The sequence below is a fragment of the Podarcis liolepis genome (genome assembly GCF_965112155.1).
Source record: "Podarcis liolepis genome assembly, chromosome: 10".
Lineage (NCBI taxonomy): Eukaryota > Metazoa > Chordata > Lepidosauria > Squamata > Lacertidae > Podarcis > Podarcis liolepis.
Window position 1 is genome coordinate 379,559 of NC_139562.1, and position 21,790 is coordinate 401,348.

Here is a 21,790-nt window from a genome sequence, read left to right on the forward strand (position 1 = left end):
AAGAGGAGGAGGAAGGGGTGCAACGTATGGGGGGCGGGAATTGGGGTTGTGGGGGCAGGGTGAGAGGAGGAGGTGCCGGGAGGGGAGGGAAAGAATTGAGGGGGGGAGGAGAGGAAGGTTTCCCCCCTCCCCCCTTCCTTCTGCGATCAGGAGAGCGGGGGAGGGGCTGATCCCGGCAATCCAGCTGCAAAGTGGGGTCCCCTCCCTCACAATGTTTACATTGCAAAATCCTTCCCTCCCCCACCCCACGAAGTTAGATCCGTCCATGTTTTGGTGGACATTGAGCAGCAAGTTGGGCTCTGTGACTCCTGTGTTACGGGGGAAAGGGAGCACACACACATCCCGACATCCAGGTAAAATTACTCCCTTGTGTCTCCCTCAGAGGTAACACAATGCGGCCCGGAAGAAAGCAAGGCAGCTGTTGATCTGTTTGCAGGCAGAGCCCCCCCCCCCTCCATGCGAGGAGTGAAGCAGCCCAGAACTAAAGCGCGTTGCAATTTGTGCACCCTCAGATAGTAGCCCCCCCGTCACAGAGAGAGCACCCCAAAAACATCCCCGGTTGTGCCACAAAGTGAGTTGTACATGGAAATCAGATCAGAGTCCGAGTTCGTGTTTTGGCAACATGACAAGTCTGTCTGTCCGTCGGGATGCCTGGCGATTCCTGCTCCCTGCCTTTTCCTGGCCAGCCTGAGAGATCACCGGAAAGGGCGGATTTCTTGACTCCAGAATCCATCATCGCAGACCCGTTTCATTCAGGCCTAGAGATCTGCTCTTTCGCCCAGTCTGCTTGGATCATGTGGATCATTAATGGATTATATGGATCATCCATGATGTCATACCCGTCTCACGGAGGGGGCGGGGGCTCAGGAAGAATCTCCTGCCACGTTACTGGGGGAGTCTGGGGGCTGACGGGGGTCAGACAGGGCTGCTGTTTTGCTCTCCTTACTATTTCAGCTCAGGTTTTCCTGGCAGAAGTTACATTTCATCAAGAAATGGGTGGATTCATTGAGGAAACGGGGCTACGTTGTAAAGAGGCAAAGGTGTATACTTTGTTACCACCCAGCGAGTTGTGTTGCAAAGGCCATTTGCAGAAAGGCTCCTATTGTATCACCTGCGGCTACATGCCGGAGTTTGGGTCTTTTTGCGGAAATGTGTCTGTGCAGATGCACTCATCCCCATACATTTATAATGGCAAGACATTAAATCCCATAAGATCCACAAGCACCAAAACCATAAGCCCACATAGGAGCCCAAAAGCACAGAACAAAGCAGCCCTATCAAAAGAGGCTGTCTAACAACAACAACATCAACATGTTTTTTTGTACCCCACCCATCAGACCGGATTGCTCCAGCCAAAAGAAGAGAAGAAAAGATAACCCAACATAAATCATTAAAAGCTTCCCGATACGGAGCTGCTTTCAGGTGTCAATGGAGGCCGTATAATGGTTTATCTCCTTGACATCTGGTGGGAGAGCGTTCCACAGGGCAGTCACGACAACCCAGAACGCCCTCTGTAACCTCACTTCTCGCAATGAGGTACCTGCCAGAAGACCCTCAGAGCTGGACCTCAGTGTCCGCGCTGAACGATGGGGGTGGAGACACTCCTTCCCTTCTACTGGGCTGAGACCATTTAGGGCTTTCAAGGTCAGCACCAACACTTTGAATGGTGATCAGAAACAGACCGGGAGCCAGTGAAGATTTCTTAGGACCCTTGTTCAGGGGCCAGCTGTTAGGGGGCCTTTCAGCTGCTGTCCAAAACTGAATGTATCCCTTGCCGGAAGTAATCCATAAGCCTCTCCTCCTCCGCCTTCTCGGGATGCCATTGGTGCGCGATGCTCCGGCTCTCGGGAGAGGGAGAGGCGTGAGTTGGGTGCGCTCGGCTTGCCAAGGGTTAAACGGAAACGAGCTAGATTCCTGGAGAGGAAAGTAAGAGGGGGGGGCAGGGTCCTCCAGAGCAAAAGCCCAACCCCTCCCTTTCCTGCAAGAGGTCGGGCGTGTGGGGGTCCCCTTGGTTCGGCTCTGCAGAGGCTGCCTGGGGGCGCCTGCTGGGATCCGGTGAGTCTCCTCTCTCCCAGGATAGGGCCCATGGGGAGAGCGGGGGTCCCAGCGCTGCATGGCGAGAGGGGGGGTAAGTCAGGGCGCGGAGGGTCGCAGGAGGGCGGCAGCTCTGCTCTTCCTTTCCATGGATGCGCTGCTGGCCCCTTGGATCCAGGAGTGGGGAAATGCATGCAAATAAAGCCCATTCAGATGTATGGTTGTTGTTTAGTCGTTTAGTCGTGTCCAACTCTTCGTGACCCCCTGGAACAGAGCACGCCAGGCACTTCTGTCTTCCACTGCCTTATCTCCTCCTGGCACCTGAGTATTATTGGCCATACCTAGGAGTCCCTTAGGAGTCCTAAGGGACGGGGGTGGCACTGTGGGTTAAACCACTGAGCCTAGGACTTGCTGATCAGAAGGTTGGTGGTTCAAAGCCCCGCGATGGGGTGACCTCCCATCCCTCCCGTTGCTCGGTCCCTGCTCCGCTCCCATCGCTCCCGTTGCTCGGTCCCTGCTCCTGCCAACCTAGCAGTTCAAAAGCATGTCCAAGTGCAAGTAGATAAATAGGTACCGCTCCAGCAGGAAAGTGAAGGGTGTTTCCGTGTGCTGCTATGGTTCGCCAGAAGCAGCTTAGTAGTCAGAAGCTACTTTGATACGGCAGACTGCAGAAGAAGCCAAGGAAAAGGCAGTTGTTGTGGAACGTAAAATTACACAATTGGAAAAAGAGAGTGTACCAGTTCTACAGAGGCAACTTGAGGATCATAGGTTGGCGCTTTCTATGATTGAGCTTAAGGAAAAACAGACGAATTTGAGGATCAGAGCTCTACCTGAATTGGAGAAGAGTAGTTTAATAGATTTTCTCACGCAGGAGCTTGTGGATTTCTGGGACCTGGATTTGGAGCAGGAGTGCTTTGAAATTGTGAGAGCCTTTAGACTAGGAAGAGGAGGGAAGAAAGAGAAGAATAGAATAAGAGACTGTTTGATTACCCTCCGAGCTAAAGAAGAGAGAGATAACATTTTGGGCTGGCATTACCTGAAGCCTCTGGAAGTATTACAGTCAAGAGTGGAAATTTTTAAAGACATCCCGAAATATCTTTTGGATCTTAGGTCAAATTACGGTGACTTGGTTGCCCTGCTGAGAAAGAACAAAATCAACTTTAGGTGGGAATTTCCCCAAGGTCTATCCTTCAGTTTCAAAGGAGGGAAAATAAAAATAAGATCAGTAGAAGATAAAGTTAATTTTTTTAATAACTACGAAGAAGACCTGCAGAAGGAGCTTGGAAAAGAGTCAAGAGCATCGGACAGAAGATCACCAGACAGAGGACTTGAACAAAAAGCATTGGACAAAAGATCACCAAAAAGAGGAATATTGGACATAGCAAAACTATGTTTTGGACTGGACAACTCAGAGAATGTGATACCAACACCACCAACAGAAGAAAAGCAAGCAGTGGGTGCAGTTGGAGGAAAATCAGAGTAATTACATCATGGCATTGCAAATATTAAGTTGGAATGTTAATGAACTCCCCCGAAAAAAGGCGCAGAGTCTTTCATTTATTGAAAAAGGAACAATTGGACTTGATTTGTCTACAAGAAACACATGTGATAAGGCTACACAGGAAGATATTGAGTAATAAAAGACTGGGCCTTGGATTTGTTTCATCAGATAAAGTTAAAAAAAGAGGAGTTGTCCTATATGCAAAGCAGAGCCTATCACCGAAATTTATATTTAAAGATGATCAAGGAAGATTTATTGCAATTGAAATCCAATCACAAGGAGAGAAATTTTTGATAGTAGGCATTTATGCACCAAATGAAGGAAAAGCAGAATTTTTTAAGAAGCTGCATGAGACTTTGATGGACTATTTGGATTACAATATGATTTTGATGGGAGATATGAATGGAGTGGTGTCTACAAATATGGGCAAGGCACAGAGACAGGTAGTTACCAAAGATGGTAGACTACCAAAAACCTTTTTTGACATGACTGAAAATATGGATTTAGTTGACATCTGGAGAATGAAGAACCCTCTAGGAAGAGAGGGAACTTTCTTCTCGTAGGCTAAAATGACATGGACAAGAATTGACCAAATTTGGGTAACTAGAGGACTGGTTCCGAGGACTAGCAAAGTGGAAATTTGCCCCAAAACTTGTTCTGATCATAATGCTGTGAAGATGGAAATGAAATTGACGCCAATTGGTTCCTTCAGATAGAGGATGAATGATGCTTTGTTTAGGAATGAAGAAGTGACCAAGAAGGCCCAAAAAACCTTGAGAGATTACTTTGAGACAAATATGAATACTACAGTGGAAAAAAGAGTGATTTGGGACGCAAGTAAAGCGGTTATGAGAGGATTTCTGATACAACAAAATGCAATTAAGAAGAGAACTCAAAATGAAAAAAAAGATAAAATTCTGGAGAAAATAAAGGAAGGAGAGAAGAAACTGAGAGCAAAACCAAAGTCACAGGAGATCCTGAAAGAGATAAAGTGTAATGGGAATTGTAGTTGCTTGTGTATAAGCCACCAGCTGCTCCAAACTGCTTGAGTGGTTAAAACTTTTCCCTGACTGGAGAGCCCTCCTGTGCGGCTGCTTCAGTTGCTGGCAGAATCCGTTAGTGGGCATTTCCTAAACTTTTTCCAACATAAAAATTCCTTGACAGCCAGTCTCCGCCTAGCCTCTCTGCGCGGAAGCCTTCTGCGCAGAGTAGGCATACCAAGTGGTGGTCTGGCACTCTCCCCGCTGATCTCACTGGAAGAGTCCCTGAGCCTTGCCTCCAAAGTGCTCTCAGCCTCTCCTTTCTTCTTGGTGTCACCTTGATTCCCTTCCCCCTCGGAACCTCTCTCTCTCTCCTTGCTAGTTCCCTCTCCCGCAGTATCAGGGAGACTTCTCTCCCTGTTGGTCTCAGATGGCAGTTCCCTGACATAAAGTTATATCAAGTATGTTACCGGGAAAATCCGAGGGCTCCCTTGGACAAAAACAAAGACACCAACCAGGATAACTTGGAGCAAAACAGCAGCCTGTAGGCTTGACCTTTATTGAACTGTTGCAACAGGGTGTTCCCCTCACTTGCAGGAGAGAGGAAAAGACCCAGAAAGATGGTGTGCAAGACCTTATAAAAACTTTTGAAATTCCCATCCTCTAGCTTAAGCCCACCCCCAGAAACATCATGCATACATTACAGAAAGGAGGGGTTGGCATCATGCATACATTACAGAAAGGAGGGGTTGAGGGAGGAGTTGTGGTGGTAACCTGAGTGTCCTGTCACCTGGCTGGTTCTTCCTTTCCCCCTGCCCATGAGTCACTTCCAGGAGACAAAGGGGAGTTTGTAGTTTCCTGCCCCCAGAGGGAAGATCTGATCATTGTCCTTTGTTTCAGTCCATGCTGAATCCACTCCCATATGCAAGTTCTTTGTGATCTTGATTGTCTTCTGTCTGGGATCATCGGGGTTGACATAGCAACTGGGCAGGGCTCCTGTGGATGTGCTGGGATGGTGAAGGGATTATGGCTGACCAGAACCAAGCCACCCCCCTTTGATAGTCCTTGTCATATGGAGTAAAATAAAAATGGAACAGTGCAAATCCGATGTATGGTTGATTTTCTATGAATTTATAACAGAAATGTACAAACAGAATGATTGGGGGGGGGGTTCCTGCTACAAGTACAATATATGAAAATGATGAATCAGGAAATAGAATGGAAAATTAAACAAATGAGACAAAAAACATTTGAATCAGCTAACAAGTGTGGAAAACTGTTGGCTTGGCAATTGAAAAAAAAGACAAAAATTTAATACCATTACGAATTTGGAAGGAAAGAATATAGTGAATCCAGTGGAGATCAGAAAGTGCTTCCAGAGGTACTTTAAACAACTATACACACAGGAGAAGCAGAAAGAAATCGACATTGATCGATTTTTGAAAATAAATGGATTACAGAAAATCTCTCAGGAAAACAAGTTAATGCTGAATTATAAAATAACGGATCAGGAAGTGGAAGGCGCCATACAGAATATGCAACTGGGTAAATCTCCAGGACCGGATGGTTTGACTTCAAGATACTACAGATCTCTGAAAGAATGGTTAATACAACCATTGAAGGAAGTCTGTAATGAAATTTTGGAAGGGAAAAAGGCACCAGAGCCGTGGAAGGAAGCTTACATTACACTTATACCGAAAACAGAGATTGAAAAGACACAATTTAAGAACTACCGCCCCATATCACTGCTGAATGTGGATTACAAAATTTTTGCAGACATTTTGGCTAAGAGATTAAAAAAGGTGCTTGTAGAAGAAATCCATAAAGATCAAGCGGGCTTTCGTCTGGGCAGACATTTGTCTGACAATACAAGGAACATAATTAATATTTTAGAAAAATTACAAGTGAATATTAATACTAAAGCAGTTTTGATATTTGTGGACGTGGAGAAAGCCTTTGATAATATTTCTTGGAGTTTTATGAAGAAGAACTTACAGGGGATAGGGGTAGGTCAAGGTTTTGAAAATGGTATAGGTGCAATTTATTCAGAACAAAAGGCAAAATTAATTGTGAACAATGTAGTGACAGAAGAATCTAAGATTGAGAAAGGAACACGACAAGGTTGCCCAATCTCTCCATTACTTTTTATATCGGTCCTGAAGGTTTTGCTAAATATGATTAGAAAGGACCAATTTGTTAAAGGTATACAAGTGGGGGCTAAACAGTACAAACTGAAAGCTTTTGCTGATGATTTGGTATTGACTTTACATGAGCCAGAACCTAGTACTAAAAGGGTATTGGAATTGATTCAAGAATTTGGTCAGGTAGCAGGTTTTAAGTTGAACAAGATGAAAACTAAGGTCTTAGAGAAAAATCTAACTGTGATTGAGACAAGTTTCAGAAGGAGACAGGATTAACATTGGTTAAGAAAGTGAAATACCTAGGGGTTAATATGACCGCCAAGAATGTGAATTTATTTAAAGACAATTATGAAATATGTTGGATGGAAGTGAAAAAGGATCTAGAAATATGGTCAAATTTTAAGCTATCATTGTTAGGCCGAATCACAGTGATAAAAATGAATGTATTGCCAAGGATGCTGTTTTTGTTTCAAACATTGCAAATTCTAGACAAAATGGACTGTTTCAAGAGGTGGCAGAGAGATATTTCTAGATTTGTCTGGCAGGGCAAGAAACCTCGAATAAAATTGAAGATATTAACTGATGCTAAAGAAAGAGGTGGATTTGCCCTGCCAGACCTTAAACTTTATTATGAATCAGCTGCATTTTGCTGGCTGAAAGAATGGCTGCTTCTTGAAAACACTGATGTGCTGGATCTGGAAGGTTTTAACAATGTATTTTGTTGGCATGCATATTTGTGGTACGACAAGGTTAAAGCACACAAAGCGTTTAAAAACCATATTGTTAGAAAAGCACTGTTTAATGTTTGGATGAGATACAAGGATCTGTTAGAAAATAAAACCCCAAGATGGTTGTTACCAATGGAAGCGAAGGCTCAGAAAAAACTCAATATGGAGGCCAAATGGCCGAAATATTGGGAAATTTTGGAACAAGATGGAGACAGAATAAAATTGCAGAGTTTTGAAAAATTAAAAAATAGTGTGCGAGACCGTCTCCATTACTATCAAGTAATGGAGGCATATAATATGGATAAAAAACTTGGCTTCCAGGTGGAAAAATCAAAATTGGAAATAGAATTGTTAGACCCAAAAACTAAGCATTTGTCAAGAATGTATAACTTGCTGTTGAAATGGAATACTCAGGAGGAAACGGTGAAATCTGCTATGATTAAATGGGCACAAGACGTTGGACATAACATTATGATGGCTGACTGGGAACAGTTATGGACCACAGGTTTGAAATTTACGGCATGTAATGCCTTAAGAGAGAATTTAATGAAAATGATTTATAGGTGGTACATGACACCAGTCAAGCTTGCAAAAATTTACCATTTGCCCGATAATAAATGTTGGAAATGTAATGAAACTGAAGGTACATTCTTTCACCTTTGGTGGACATGCCCAAGGATTAAGATATTCTGGGAGATGATCTATAATGAAATGAAAAAGGTATTTAAATATACCTTCTTGAAGAAACCAGAGGCCTTTCTCCTGGGCATGGTCGGCCAATTGGTGCCTAAGAAGGATAGAACTTTCTTTATGTATGCCACAACAGCAGCAAGAATACTTATCGCGAAGTATTGGAAGACACAAGATCTACCCACCCGGGAAGAGTGGCAGTTGAAGTTGATGGACTATATGGACTATATTTGGACTTCCGGTCGGTGCCAGCGCTTAATGGCGGTCCTACCTCCGAGCTCCGGAGAAGGACTGCTTCGCAAGTTCGGGTCTTACCCGCTACGGCGAGCGGGGGACCCCTAAAATCCCAGGCGCTGAAGCCTGAGAACAAGGAGACTCGGTGGGCACCTTTGCGCCCCCCGGTACCGTGAAAGAGCCTTTTTAAAGGCTACGGATCGACATCGGGAGTGAGCGCGGTGCTGAGAGTCGCTACCCAGCCTGCGAAGTGAAGCCGCGTCGCCATAAGCGGAGAGCGCCGATTCCTTCCTGAAAAGAAAATCTGGACTGAATTCCCGTGAGTAAGAGCTGGAAAATAATCGGGACCCTTTAAATTTTAAAAATTGGGCTAAAAACGGGGAGATTTAAACCAAGGAAGTCTGCCTCCCCCCGACTGCATGAAAGTGAAAGCAACGGAACTCTAAACTTGCATCCGTTGAAACCCGCTCTTTGATCAGCTAAACCGGACATTTAGACCTTTGATCTCCCCTCTAGCTAGCAGGGCAGAGGGGAGGTGAATGAGATCAATAACTGCATGATCTATTTGAAGTAAAAAACCTCTGCTGTCTCACCTATTGAAAGCATGAAACGGTCTGCCTTCTTAGGACACTGAACTGACTTTTCCCTGCAAAGTGATACTCTGATACAAAGTTTTCACAGTGCCTGGCTACAGTATATTATAAGAAGAAACAGTATAAATTGGGCAACTGTGGCAATTCGAAGTTATAAGTTTCTAGTAACATTGACTTTGACTGTGTTAATCTCCTTTTTTACAGCTTTGGACAGTCTCCTTGGTCTTCGTATTTGGATATTTTGTTCTATGGCCATTTTGATTTGCTCCCTCTAGAGCAGTGTTTCCCAACCTTTTTTGGGCAAAGGCACACTTGTTTGATGAAAAAAAATCTCGAGGCACACCACCATTACAGCCCCGTGACGTCAGTGCGCAGCGTCACGCTGGGAGGGACGCACGAAAGTGTAACTTTCAATTTTTTCCCTCCCCCTTGCCGGGGAACCTCCAAGCTTTGGGGGTGGGGGGGGAGGAGGCAGCAAAGCGAGGGACTGAGGGACCCTAACCCTAACCCTAACCCTAACCCTAACCCTAACCCTAACCCTAACCCTCACCGATCACCCGGGAAAGCATGCGAACGAGGAGCCCCCGTGTCCTGCTCCCGGCAGCGGACGGCACAAAGCGAGGAGGCCTGGACAAGGCAGCACGCTCCCCGCTCTCGCTGCATCGGGGCTTTTCTCCTCCAGGCCGCTTTCAAAGTCCCCTTCTCCGCTCCCAAGAGCCGGAGCCGCTGCTTCCAGGCCCTGTCCGAGCCCCGACTTGTGGCCTCACTTCGAGGAGCGCCTGTTGCTGGGGACGGGGCTGCATCCCCCTCAGCCACCGCCTCGCTTCCTTCCAGGAGACCCGACGGCTCCCCCTCTCCCGCTCGCCCTCCTGCGCCCGCAGCAGACAGAGACCTCCCCGCCCCCGCCCGGCTCAGCCCTACCTGGGCGCCTCCAAGCCCGGCCGGCTCCGCGTTGCGCTCCACGCCGGGCAGCTGCAGCAGGGGCTGCGCGGGGGCGCGCAGCGGCCCGGCTGAGCGCGCCCCGGAGCCGCCGCGCCGTCGCTCGCGAGTCCCTCCGAGAGCCCTCGGGACTGACTCCGGAGTCGCGAGGCGGCACGTCGCCCAGGGAAGGGGCGGCTTCCCACAAGTCCTCCGGGAAGCAAACGCCCTCGCCCGCCTCCCTCCCGGCAACATCTCGCGGCACACCAGGCAACATCTCACGGCACACTAGTGTGCCGCGGAACACCAGTTGGGAAACACTGCTCTAGAGGATAAAGTAAAGTCCGGCACGGCCTAAGACAGTGGAATTTTCCAACGGAGAACAAATCCCGTGGGAATTGACCTTGACATGAGTGGCTCACAAGAAGAGATAGTTACAAGAGCTAAGACCAAGCAACAACAACAACAACAGCTGCAGGTTGCAGTAATATAAGATTAGAATAAGAAAGGACTATGATGAATTAGAGTTGAAAAAAAATATTTATAAGTTGCTATAAAATTTGGACACGAGGATGCAGAAAGGGGAGGTATGGGGAAGTCCGAGGAAAGGAGTTTATGAAAAGACATTATGAAACTATACTTGTTTGTTTGTTTGTTTTCTTTTTTGTGTTTGTTTGTTATAAAAATTTTTGTAAAACTAATAAAAAATATTATAAAAAAAAAAAAACAACAACAGCTGCAGCAGCTACAGACAAAGAAAAGAGGCTCAATTTCAGGCGCAACAGCCGGATCAGCAGGAACAACAGGACAAGATAAAGGAACGGCCGCCTCTATGGAAGCTGTGACAGATGCTCTGCTCAAGATAAACCAAACTCTGGAGTCTTTGACAAAACAGACTTCAGAGAACACACAAAAATTAACAGAAATATCAGTAAGATTAAACCAGAACACAGAATCTATAAATAAATTGGTGGAGGAAAACGCTACCACGCGCCAAATTGCTGAAGATGCTAAAGCTACTGCTGGAGAGACACAGGAGAAATTAGAGCCGATTGCTAAGAAGGTTTATGAGCATGATGCAACCTTGGCCTTGTGGGACTTACAGAGAAAAGAGAGAAACTTGAAATTAAGACTGATTCCGGAGAATGAAAGAGACAATCTTGTGGAATATCTGACACGGGAGTTTGTGGATTGTTGGGACCTTGAGGAAGACGAATTTAAAATTACGACAGCCTTCAGATTGGGTAAAAAGCAAGACAGAAAGACCCCGAGAGACTGTTTGATCACACTTAGATCCAAGGAGGAAAGAGACAAAATACTAGGACTACACTTTGAAAAGGCCTTGCAAATCGGAAATTCAGCTGTACAGATCTTTAAAGACATCCCAAAATACATTTTGGATTTAAGAAACTTCTACAAGGATTTGGTTCTTTTGCTAAAGAAAAATTCCATTCGCTTCAGGTGGGAGTTCCCACAAGGACTGTCATTTGACTACAAGGCAAAGAAGGTGAAAATAAAGACAATTCAAGACAAGGACAAATTTCTGGCAAGAAATCAGGAGGACCTGCAGAAGGGGACTGTGGACCCACTTGCAGAACAGAGGAGAGCACTAGAGATTTTGAATCTCTCGACCGGACAAAAACTACCACCACCAGAAGAAGAGCAACAACTTGGAGCTGTTGGAGGAGTTTAGAAAAATAATAAGATGGCTTTGCAATTCCTTAGTTGGAATTGTAATGGGCTCAATGGGCCTTTGAAGAGAAGACAAGTATTTCATATATTGAACAGAGAACAATTGGACCTGATATGTCTACAAGAAACTCACATAACCAGAGCCCACAGGAGACTACTCATAAATAAAAGGCTAGGACAAGAATTTATTTCATCAGATAAAGTCAAGAAAAGAGGAGTTGTAATATACGTGAAAGAGAAATGGGCCCCAAAAATGATATTCAAGGACGAACAAGGGAGATATCTGGCAGTGGAGATACAAATACAAGGAGAAAAACTTCTAGTGGTTGGAATTTATGCACCAAATGAAGGCAAATCTGACTTCTTTAAGAGACTCCATGAAACCCTCACTGACTATCTGGATTACAATATGATAATCATGGGAGACATGAATGGCGTGGTCTCCACTAATATGGACAAGGCACAAAGACTAACAGTTAGTAAGGAAGGGAGACTCCCTAAGACTTTTTTTGAAATGACAGAAAATATGGACTTGATAGACATATGGAGAACAAGGAACCCTCTGGAGAGAGAGGGAACTTTCTTCTCCCAAGCAATGATGACCTGGACCAGAATCGATCAAATTTGGATCACTAGTGGAATGGCCCCAAAGATTAAGAAAGTGGAAATCTGCCCAAAAACTTGCTCCGACCATAACGCCGTGAAGATGGAGATGAAACTCACAATAACTGGTCAATTTAGATGGAGAATGAATGACACCCTCTTCCGAGATAGGGAGATTCTCACGAAGGCCCAAAAGACCCTAAAAGACTATTTTGAAATAAATCTGAGGACCGACGTGGAGAAAAGAGTGATCTGGGATGCAAGTAAAGCGGTGATGAGAGGGTTTTTGATTCAACAAAATTCAATAAAGAGGAAAAAACAAAATAAGAAAAAAGAAAAGATTTTGGAAATGATAAAGGAAGGAGAGAGAAAATTAAGAACAAAACCAAAGTCTCAGGACATTTTAAGAGAGATTAAATTATATCAAACACAATATATGGAATTGATGAACCAAGAGATTGAATGGAAGATAAAGCAAATGAAGCAAAAGACTTTTGAATCAGCAAATAAATGTGGCAAACTTTTGGCATGGCAACTGAAGAAAAGGCAGAAATTAAATACAGTTACAAGCCTAGAGGTGGACGGAAAGAATATATCTAAACCCAATGAAATTAGAAACTGCTTTCTAAGTTATTTCAAAAAACTTTACACTCAAGGCCCGCAAAATGAAGAAGATATAGACAAATTCCTTGGAAAATATGGATTACAAAACATCTCTCACCAAAGTAAGATGGATTTGAACCAGAGAATCTCAGAACAAGAGATAGAGGCTGCCATTCAGAATATGCAATTGGGCAAATCTCCAGGACCAGATGGACTGACTTCCAGATACTACAAATCGCTGAAGGAATGGCTGACTCAACCATTAAGAGAAGTTTGTAACGAGATCCTTGAGGGAAAAAGGGCACCTGAATCGTGGAAAGAGGCATATATTTCACTCATACCAAAGTCAGAGACTGAAAAGACCCAACTCAAGAACTACCGCCCAATATCATTGCTTAATGTGGATTACAAAATTTTTGCAGACATTTTGGCAAAAAGATTTAAAAGAGTGTTGATGGAGAAGATTCATAAGGACCAAGCAGGCTTTCTCCCTAAAAGACACCTGGCAGATAATGTAAGGAATGTAATAGACATTCTGGAAAAGCTAGAGGTGAACATAAACACTAAAGCAGTACTGATCTTTGTGGATGCGGAGAAAGCATTTGACAATATTTCTTGGAGTTTTATGAGGAAGAATCTTCATGGGATGGGGGTAGGCCAGGGTTTTGAGAATGGTATGGCTGCAATATATTCTGAACAAAAAGCTAAACTGATTGTAAACAATGTTGTGACTGAGGAACTTAAGATAGAAAAAGGAACACGACAGGGGTGCCCGATTTCCCCATTACTTTTTATCTCAGTTCTGGAGGTGTTGCTGAACATGATAAGAAATGACCAGCAGGTCAAAGGAGTGCAGGTCGGAGCTAAACATTATAAGTTAAGAGCGTTTGCAGATGACTTAGTATTGACTTTGCAAGAGCCAAACACTAGTGTAAGGGATTGATTAGCTGCTTGTGCGTAAAAACGTGCTCCCTCAGAGTTTGTGCGACCCCACAAACCTCCGTGTGTGACGGAGCTCCTCAGACATGTCTGCTCTAGTCACTAGTAGAGTCCGACAGTGGCTGTCTGCGGAAGCGTTTCCAGCAAAGGAGCTCCTTAACGGAAACGCGTCTCCTGGACTCACGGCGTGACAGTTTCCGGCGAGGTGTGGGTCTCCCTATGGGAGACTCAGATACCTCCCCACTGTTCTCGCTGGAAGCGTCCCTGAGCCCTCCCTCCTGCTCGCATTCCCTCAGAGATCCACTCCTCCCCCTGCTGGTCCCTGCTTCAGCTGTTGAGTCTCTTTCTTCCTCCCTGAGCCCCTCCACCACCTGATGCTCCGATGGCAGTTCCCTGACATCCACCTCCCCTCCAGGGCCCCCCTCACCCCCTCCCATTTCCTCTCTCCTGGGAGGTGAAGGGCTAAAACCCCGAAAAGAATCTTCCTCATCTTCCGACGTCTCGAACAATTCCCTCCATCGATCGTCGTCCTGGCTCGCTGAATCCTCTTCCTCTTCAGAATCTGGGAACCCCTCCAACTCCTCTTCCTCGTCGGTGGTGGCAAAGTATTCCCTTCGGAACCTCGCTACAGGCTGAGGTTTACGTGGGAACCTCTGATGAAAAGTCTCTATTAAAACTTCGTCATTGACATCCTCTGCCCTAACCCAGGTGTTTTCCGACTCCGGTTCCCCTTCCCACATTACCAAATACTCTACTTGATCTCCCTTCCACCTGGAATCGAGGATCTCCGCTACATGGTAGCTGTGTTCCTTCTCCTCCATTGCTGGTCCCCTAGTGACCCTCCCTTCACTGTCTCCTCTATACGGTGACAGCAACGACCTGTGAAAAACTGGGTGCAGCTTCATGTGGTTCGGTAACCGGAGCCTGAAAGCCACTGGATTGACCTGCTGCATGACTTCAAACGGACCCAGCCTTTTGGGTCTTAATTTCTTACAACCTCCTTTGAACGGCAACCCTTGGGTTGACAGCCACACCTGGTCCCCCACCCTGATGCTTTCACCTTCCCTTCTGTTTTTGTCTGCCTGCCTCTTATATTCCTCCTTAGCCCTGTTTAAGTTGAGTTGGAGCTGGCGATGGATCGCTTCCATTTCTTCAACGAACTGTTCTGCAGCTGGAACGCTCCAGTTCTCCCCCTCCCCCCCTGGGAAGGCTCTGGGATGGCACCCGTGATTAGCCAAAAAGGGGCTCATCCCCGTGGACACGTTCTCTGCATTGTTGTAGGCAAATTCTGCCAACGCCAGCTTCTCCACCCAATCATTCTCTCTGTCATTAACATAACACCGCAAATATTGTTGGAGAACCCCATTTGCTCTTTCCGCCTGCCCGTTGGTTTCTGGATGACGGGCCGTTGAAAAATTAACCTCTACATGCAGTAAGCTCATGAGCTTCCTCCAGAACCTGGAAGTAAATTGTTTCCCTCGGTCTGAAACCACCCTCAAGGGGGCGCCATGCAACCGAAACACATTCTCTACAAACAATTTGGCTGTTTCTTCTGCTGTGACCGCATGTGAGCAGGCTATAAAGTGGGCCATTTTAGTTAACAGGTCTACTACAACCATGATGGCTGTTTTCCCTCTAGACCTTGGCAGATCAGTCATGAAATCTATTGCCACTGCTTCCCACGGTCTTTCAGGTGTGGGCAGTGGTTCTAATAAACCAGCCGGCGCCCGCCTCTCCCCCTTGGCTCTTTGGCATTGTTCACACCCTCTCACATACTCCCGCACATCTTCCCTGACCTTGGGCCACCAAAATTCCCTGGTAACCAGCCACATGGTCTTGTGTTGCCCAAAATGCCCTGCTGTGGGGCTATCGTGCAGCTGCTTGAGTACCTTCTCCCTCAATTCCCCTTCAGGTATATATAACGCTCCCTTATAATACAATGCCCCGTTTCTCTCCTCAAAACCACCGGGTTTGTCTTCCTCCCTCCTGAGACCCCTGAGTTTGTCCTGGGCGTATGCATCATGCACCGTACCCTCTACCAATTCCCTTTGCCCCACCAAAGTCGCCCCACACACCCAGCGGTCCTCTGGAATGATATGGGTTTCTTCGGGTGCTCCCTCCCCCTCCAAATATTCAGGTTTGCGTGAGAGAGCGTCCGCCCTAACATTCTCTGGGCCTGGCACGTAACAAATCTCAAAGTTAAATTTGGAGAACTCCTGGGCCCATCTCAACTGCCTTTGGTTGAGCACTCGCGCAGTTCTCCAGTACTCTAGATTTTTATGGTCCGTGCACACTTGCACCTTATGTTGTGCACCAACTAGCAGATGCCTCCATCTCCGGAACGCCTCATGAATAGCAAGAAGTTCTCGGTCGTACACCGTGTAGTTCCTCTCGGATTTGTTCAGCTTTCGCGAAAAGAAGGCACACGGTCGCCACTCTGACTCCTCCTTCCCCGGCTGCAGAAGAAGCACCGCCCCTATGGCTCTGTCAGATGCGTCTGTTTCAACCCTTAGCTTCTTTCATAAATCCACATGCAGAAGTTGTTCTTCAGAGGCGAAGGCCCTTTTCAGCTCCTCAAACGCTCGCTCCGCCTCCGCCGTCCATACAAACTTCTTTTTACTGCTGAGACAGTCAGTGATGGGCGCCGTCAGATGGGCGAAGTTGCGGATGAACTTACGATAAAAGTTTCCAAACCCTAGGAACCTCTGCACATCCTTCTTGGTTTTGGGTGTTTTCCATTCCAGCACTGCCTGTACCTTGCCGGGATCCATGGCCAATCCCTTGTCTGACAGGCGGTACCCCAGGAATTCCACCTCCTTGGTATGGAAACGACACTTCTCCAGTTTCACCCACAGCCTGTTGGCTTGCAGTCTGCTCAACACTTCTCTGACGTCTCTCACATGTTGCTCCTCATTCTCCGAATACACCAACACATCATCTAGGAAAGCAACGCAATTCTTGTAGAGCAAAGGGCCCAGTACGTGGTTCATAAAAGATTGAAAACACGCTGAGCCTGCTTGTAATCCAAATGGCATAACGAGGTATTCAAATGCCCCCAAAGGGGTAAACATGGTGGTTTTCCATTCATCCCCTTTCCTTATGCGTATCAGGTTGTACGCCCCCCTTAGATCCAGCTTTGTAAAAATCTTTCCCTTCCTCACCCTGGTCAAAATATCATCAATCCTGGGCATAGGGAAAGCCACTGGTTCAGTCACTGCATTTAACCTCCTAAAATCACATACAAGTCTCGGCTTGTCCGCGTTTTTTTTGTCCACAAAAAACACTGGGCTACCCCCTGCTGCTTTGGACTCTCTGATGAAGCCTCTCTTCAGGTTCTTGTCAATAAACCCTCGCAACTCCTGCATTTCTCTGTCTGACATTGCATACAACTTGCCCACGGGAAGCTGTGCTCCAGGGAGTAAATTGATCTGGCAATCAAAGGGCCTATGAGGTGGTAGTTGGTCAGCTTCCTTCTCGCTGAACACGTCGCTGAGATCTGCATACTGTGGTGGTACCTTCACCTTCTCCATTACTTCAGTCCCTGCTAGGGTGGCTTGGGCCCCTGCTGAACCCTTTTCCCCTTTGCAGTGTTCTAAGCAATGTGCTGAACCAAAGGACACCACTCTTTGATGCCAGCCAACCAGCGGATCATGTAGAGCTAGCCAGCTCATTCCCAAAATAATGGGAGCGCCTCCCAGGGTGGCCACATTAAACGCTATCAGTTCTGTGTGCCTGGCCACCCTCATTATCATTGGGACAGTCTGCAAGCTGACTCCTCCTCCCAACAACTCCCTGCCATCAATCGTGGTCACCTGCAGGGGGTTGCTTAAAGGGATAGTCTGTATCTGGTGTTCAGCAGCAAACTCCTTGCTCATAAAATTGCAGGAGCTGCCTGAGTCCAATAGCGCCTTTATTTTTAGGGGGTGCCCATTTTGCAGCTCTAGCGACACTTCAATCACTAGAGCAGGTCGAGGAGCTTCTGGCACGGGCACTTTCACTGCTCTTTGGCCTGGCTGCAGTGCCCCGATTGTGGCAACCAGGCGTTGGCTTTTACCTGCTCCGTTCCCCCCTGTTCTCCTCCCTCAACAGCTCCCACCATCCCTTGTCATTCCTTCCTCTGGGGGCAGACTCTGGCAAAGTGGCCTGGCTGTTGGCAGAGATAGCATTTCCGGGCGCCCTTTCCCTCCTTCTTAGCCCCCTCGCTGGTTTTTGAAAATGCGCGCGCGCGCGCTGTTCCGATTTCCATCGGCTCTGCCGGTGGGAAAGCTGGCTCAGGAATGTCTGGAATGCGGAACTCCTTCCAACGTTCCCCTCTCCCTTCCCGCCTCTCCAAGGCTCTTGCCTCCTGCCGCGCTCCTATGGTCAGTGCAGATTTGGTCAGCTGATCCATAGACCCCGCCCTGGGGCTCCGTGACAGCTCGTCTTTCACCGCCGAAGAAAGACCTTCTTCAAATAGCATCTGAATGGGTGGCGCCGATAAATCCCAACCCAGTCTGTGAATCAGCATGGTAAACTCAGTCCAGTACTCACGGACAGATCGACTTCCCTGCTTGCAAGCCATTAGCTGTCTGCGCACCACCCCTTCCTCAATATCGCTGGAAAACATGATATCCATTGCACGAAAGAACTTCATCGTGTCCTTTAGTACGTCATTGTGCGTTGCCATTAGGGGTCGAACCCAGTCTCTCGCCCCTTTCTCAAGATGCCCAATTACGAAAGCAACTAGCGATTCCTCATCAGGGAACTCATCGAACTGCACATTAATGGCATATTGCATCTCTGTCCTAAAGGCATGGTAATCCTTGGGGTCCCCCCCAAATTTCTGCACCAATCCTGGTACCTTTCTGGGGAACTGAGTGGCTCTCCCCTTCTTGTCTGCATCCTGAGCCCTTCTCTCCTCCAGCCTCGCCGTCTGCAGCGCCAGTTGGACCTCCAACGCTCGGTATCTATCTTCCAAGCTTGGACCAGCTCCAGCCCCCGCTCCTCCGGTTCCGGTTGGTTCGCTCATGATGCTTTCTCTTGCACAGGCAGCGTACAGAGACTGTCGGACTGCTGTAAGGGATTGATTAGCTGCTTGTGCGTAAAAACGTGCTCCCTCAGAGTTTGTGCGACCCCACAAACCTCCGTGTGTGACGGAGCTCCTCAGACATGTCTGCTCTAGTCACTAGTAGAGTCCGACAGTGGCTGTCTGCGGAAGCGTTTCCAGCAAAGGAGCTCCTTAACGGAAACGCGTCTCCTGGACTCACGGCGTGACAGTTTCCGGCGAGGTGTGGGTCTCCCTATGGGAGACTCAGATACCTCCCCACTGTTCTCGCTGGAAGCGTCCCTGAGCCCTCCCTCCTGCTCGCATTCCCTCAGAGATCCACTCCTCCCCCTGCTGGTCCCTGCTTCAGCTGTTGAGTCTCTTTCTTCCTCCCTGAGCCCCTCCACCACCTGATGCTCCGATGGCAGTTCCCTGACAACTAGTACGAAAAAGGTCTTAGAAATAATACAACAGTTTGGCCAGGTAGCTGGATTTAAGTTGAATAAGCAAAAAACTAAAGTTTTAGGGAAAAACTTAACAGATATGGAAAAGGAGAAATTTCAAGAGGAGACAGGTTTGACTGTGGTCAAGAAGGTGAAATACCTAGGGGTTTACTTAACATCTAAGAATGTGAATTTGTACAAGGACAACTATGAAAAATGTTGGTCAGAAATTAAAAAAGATCTAGATATATGGTCAAATTTGAAATTGTCAATGTTAGGCCGAATTGCAGTGATCAAAATGAATGTATTGCCTAGAATGCTATTTCTGTTTCAGACCTTGCAGATTCTTGACAAGATGGAATGTTTTAAGAGGTGGCAGAAAGATATCTCGAAATTTGTCTGGCAGGGCAAAAAGCCCAGAATTAAATTTAAAATATTGACAGATGCTAAAGAAAGAGGGGGATTTGCCCTGCCGGACTTAAAATTGTACTATGAGGCAGCAGCTTTTTGCTGGCTGAAAGAATGGATGCTCCTCGAGAACACGGACATCTTGGATCTGGAAGGTTTTAATAATGCTTTTGGTTGGCATGCATATCTTTGGTACGATAAAGTTAACAGTGCCTTTAAAAATCACATTGTCAGAAAAGCATTGTTTAATGTTTGGATAAGATATAAAGATCTATTGGAAAATAAAACCCCTAGATGGGTGTCACCAGTGGAGGCTAAAGCAGTGAAGAAACTCAATATGGAGGTCGGATGGCCGAAGTATTGGGAAATTTTAGAACAGGATGGAGATAAGTTCAAACTACAAAGTCATGAGAAATTGAAACATAAAGTACAAAATTGGTTTCAATATCGTCAAATAGTGGAATTTTTCAAACAGGACAGGAAAATCGGTTTCCAGGTGGAAAAATCAAAATTAGAAACTGAACTGTTAGAACCCAACACTAAGAATTTATCTAGAATGTATAACTTGTTGCTGAAATGGAACACACAGGATGAAACAGTTAAATCGGCTATGATTAAGTGGGCACAGGATGTTGGACATAACATTATGTCAGCTGACTGGGAATGGTTATGGAACACCGGCATTAAGTTTACGGCATGTAATGCCTTAAAGGAAAACATCATGAAAATGGTTTATAGGTGGTACATGACCCCAGTCAAGCTGGCAAAAATTTATCATTTGCCCGATAACAAATGTTGGAAGTGTAAAGAGACTGAAGGTACCTTCTATCACCTTTGGTGGACATGCCCGAAGATTAAGGCCTTCTGGGAAATGATCTATAATGAAATGAAAAAGGTACTCAAATGTACCTTTTCTAAAAAACCAGAGGCCTTTCTCTTGGGCATTGTCGGCCAATTGGTGACAAAGAAGGATAGAACTTTTTTCATGTACGCTACAACAGCAGCAAGAATACTCATCGCAAAGTATTGGAAGACACAAGATTTACCCACTCTGGAAGAATGGCAGATGAAAGTGATGGACTATATGACATTGGCCGAGATGACAGGCAGAATCCGTGACCAACGAAAAGAGACGGTGGAAGAAGAATGGAGAAAATTTAAAAGTTATCTTAAGGACTACTATAAACTTAATGAATGCTAAAATGTTGTGGTTTCCAGAAACAAGGGGGTACAGGGATATAAGGTTAGAATATAAAAGAGGACTAAGATGACAGAGATTGGAAAGTAACAATTGGGAGTTGCTAGTTGAATTATGGACATTGGGATGCAGAGAGGGGGGGTATGGGGAAGTCCAAGAAAAGAGGTTTATGAAAATAGGTTTGAAACTATACGTGTATGTTTGTTATTTTAAGTGTTTGTTTGTTTTTTTAAAAATTTTTGTAAAACCAATAAAAATTTTATAAAAAAAAACAAAACAAAAATTTACCATTTGCCCGATAATAAATGTTGGAAATGTAATGAAACTGAAGGTACATTCTTTCACCTTTGGTGGACATGCCCAAGGATTAAGATATTCTGGGAGATGATCTATAATGAAATGAAAAAGGTATTTAAATATACCTTCTTGAAGAAACCAGAGGCCTTTCTCCTGGGCATGGTCGGCCAATTGGTGCCTAAGAAGGATAGAACTTTCTTTATGTATGCCACAACAGCAGCAAGAATACTTATCGCGAAGTATTGGAAGACACAAGATCTACCCACCCGGGAAGAGTGGCAGTTGAAGTTGATGGACTATATGGAACTGGCGGAAATGACTGGCAGAATCTGAGACCAGGGAGAGGAATCTGAGACCAGGGAGAAGAATCTGAGACCGGGGGAAGAAGATTGGAAGAAATTCAAAGACTACCTACAGAAATATTGTAAAATTAAGGAATGTTAGAAAGATGTTGGAATGAAGTTATATGGTTTTAGCAGAAAGGCTATAAAGAATTAAGTACAATAAATTGTAAAGGGATTAAAGGGAAATCAAGGTTAGAACCTGTTAAGATAAATTATAGGGCAAAGAATTGAGGAAGATGGAAAGGATTTGCTGAAACAACTAATTGAAGTGGGTTACAAAAAAGAGAGGTGCGAGGAAGTCACTGAAACAAGTCAAGGAAAGATAACAACATTGAAAATATTGAATGTGTTTTTAATTGTTTTTCTTTTTGATCTGTTATATTTATGTAATGTTTTTGATTTTGTTTTGTATTGTATTGTA

The 21,790-nt window shown here is 45.7% G+C and overlaps 1 protein-coding gene across 1 annotated transcript in view; it reads left to right on the forward strand.

Annotated features, from left to right (window-relative positions):
• Positions 1-21,790, forward strand: part of LOC310688154 (uncharacterized protein) — a gene marked incomplete at its 3' end in the record, with an annotated part of 161,985 nt that overhangs the window by 27,326 nt on the left and 112,869 nt on the right. The gene's annotated exons all lie outside the window — the stretch shown is intronic.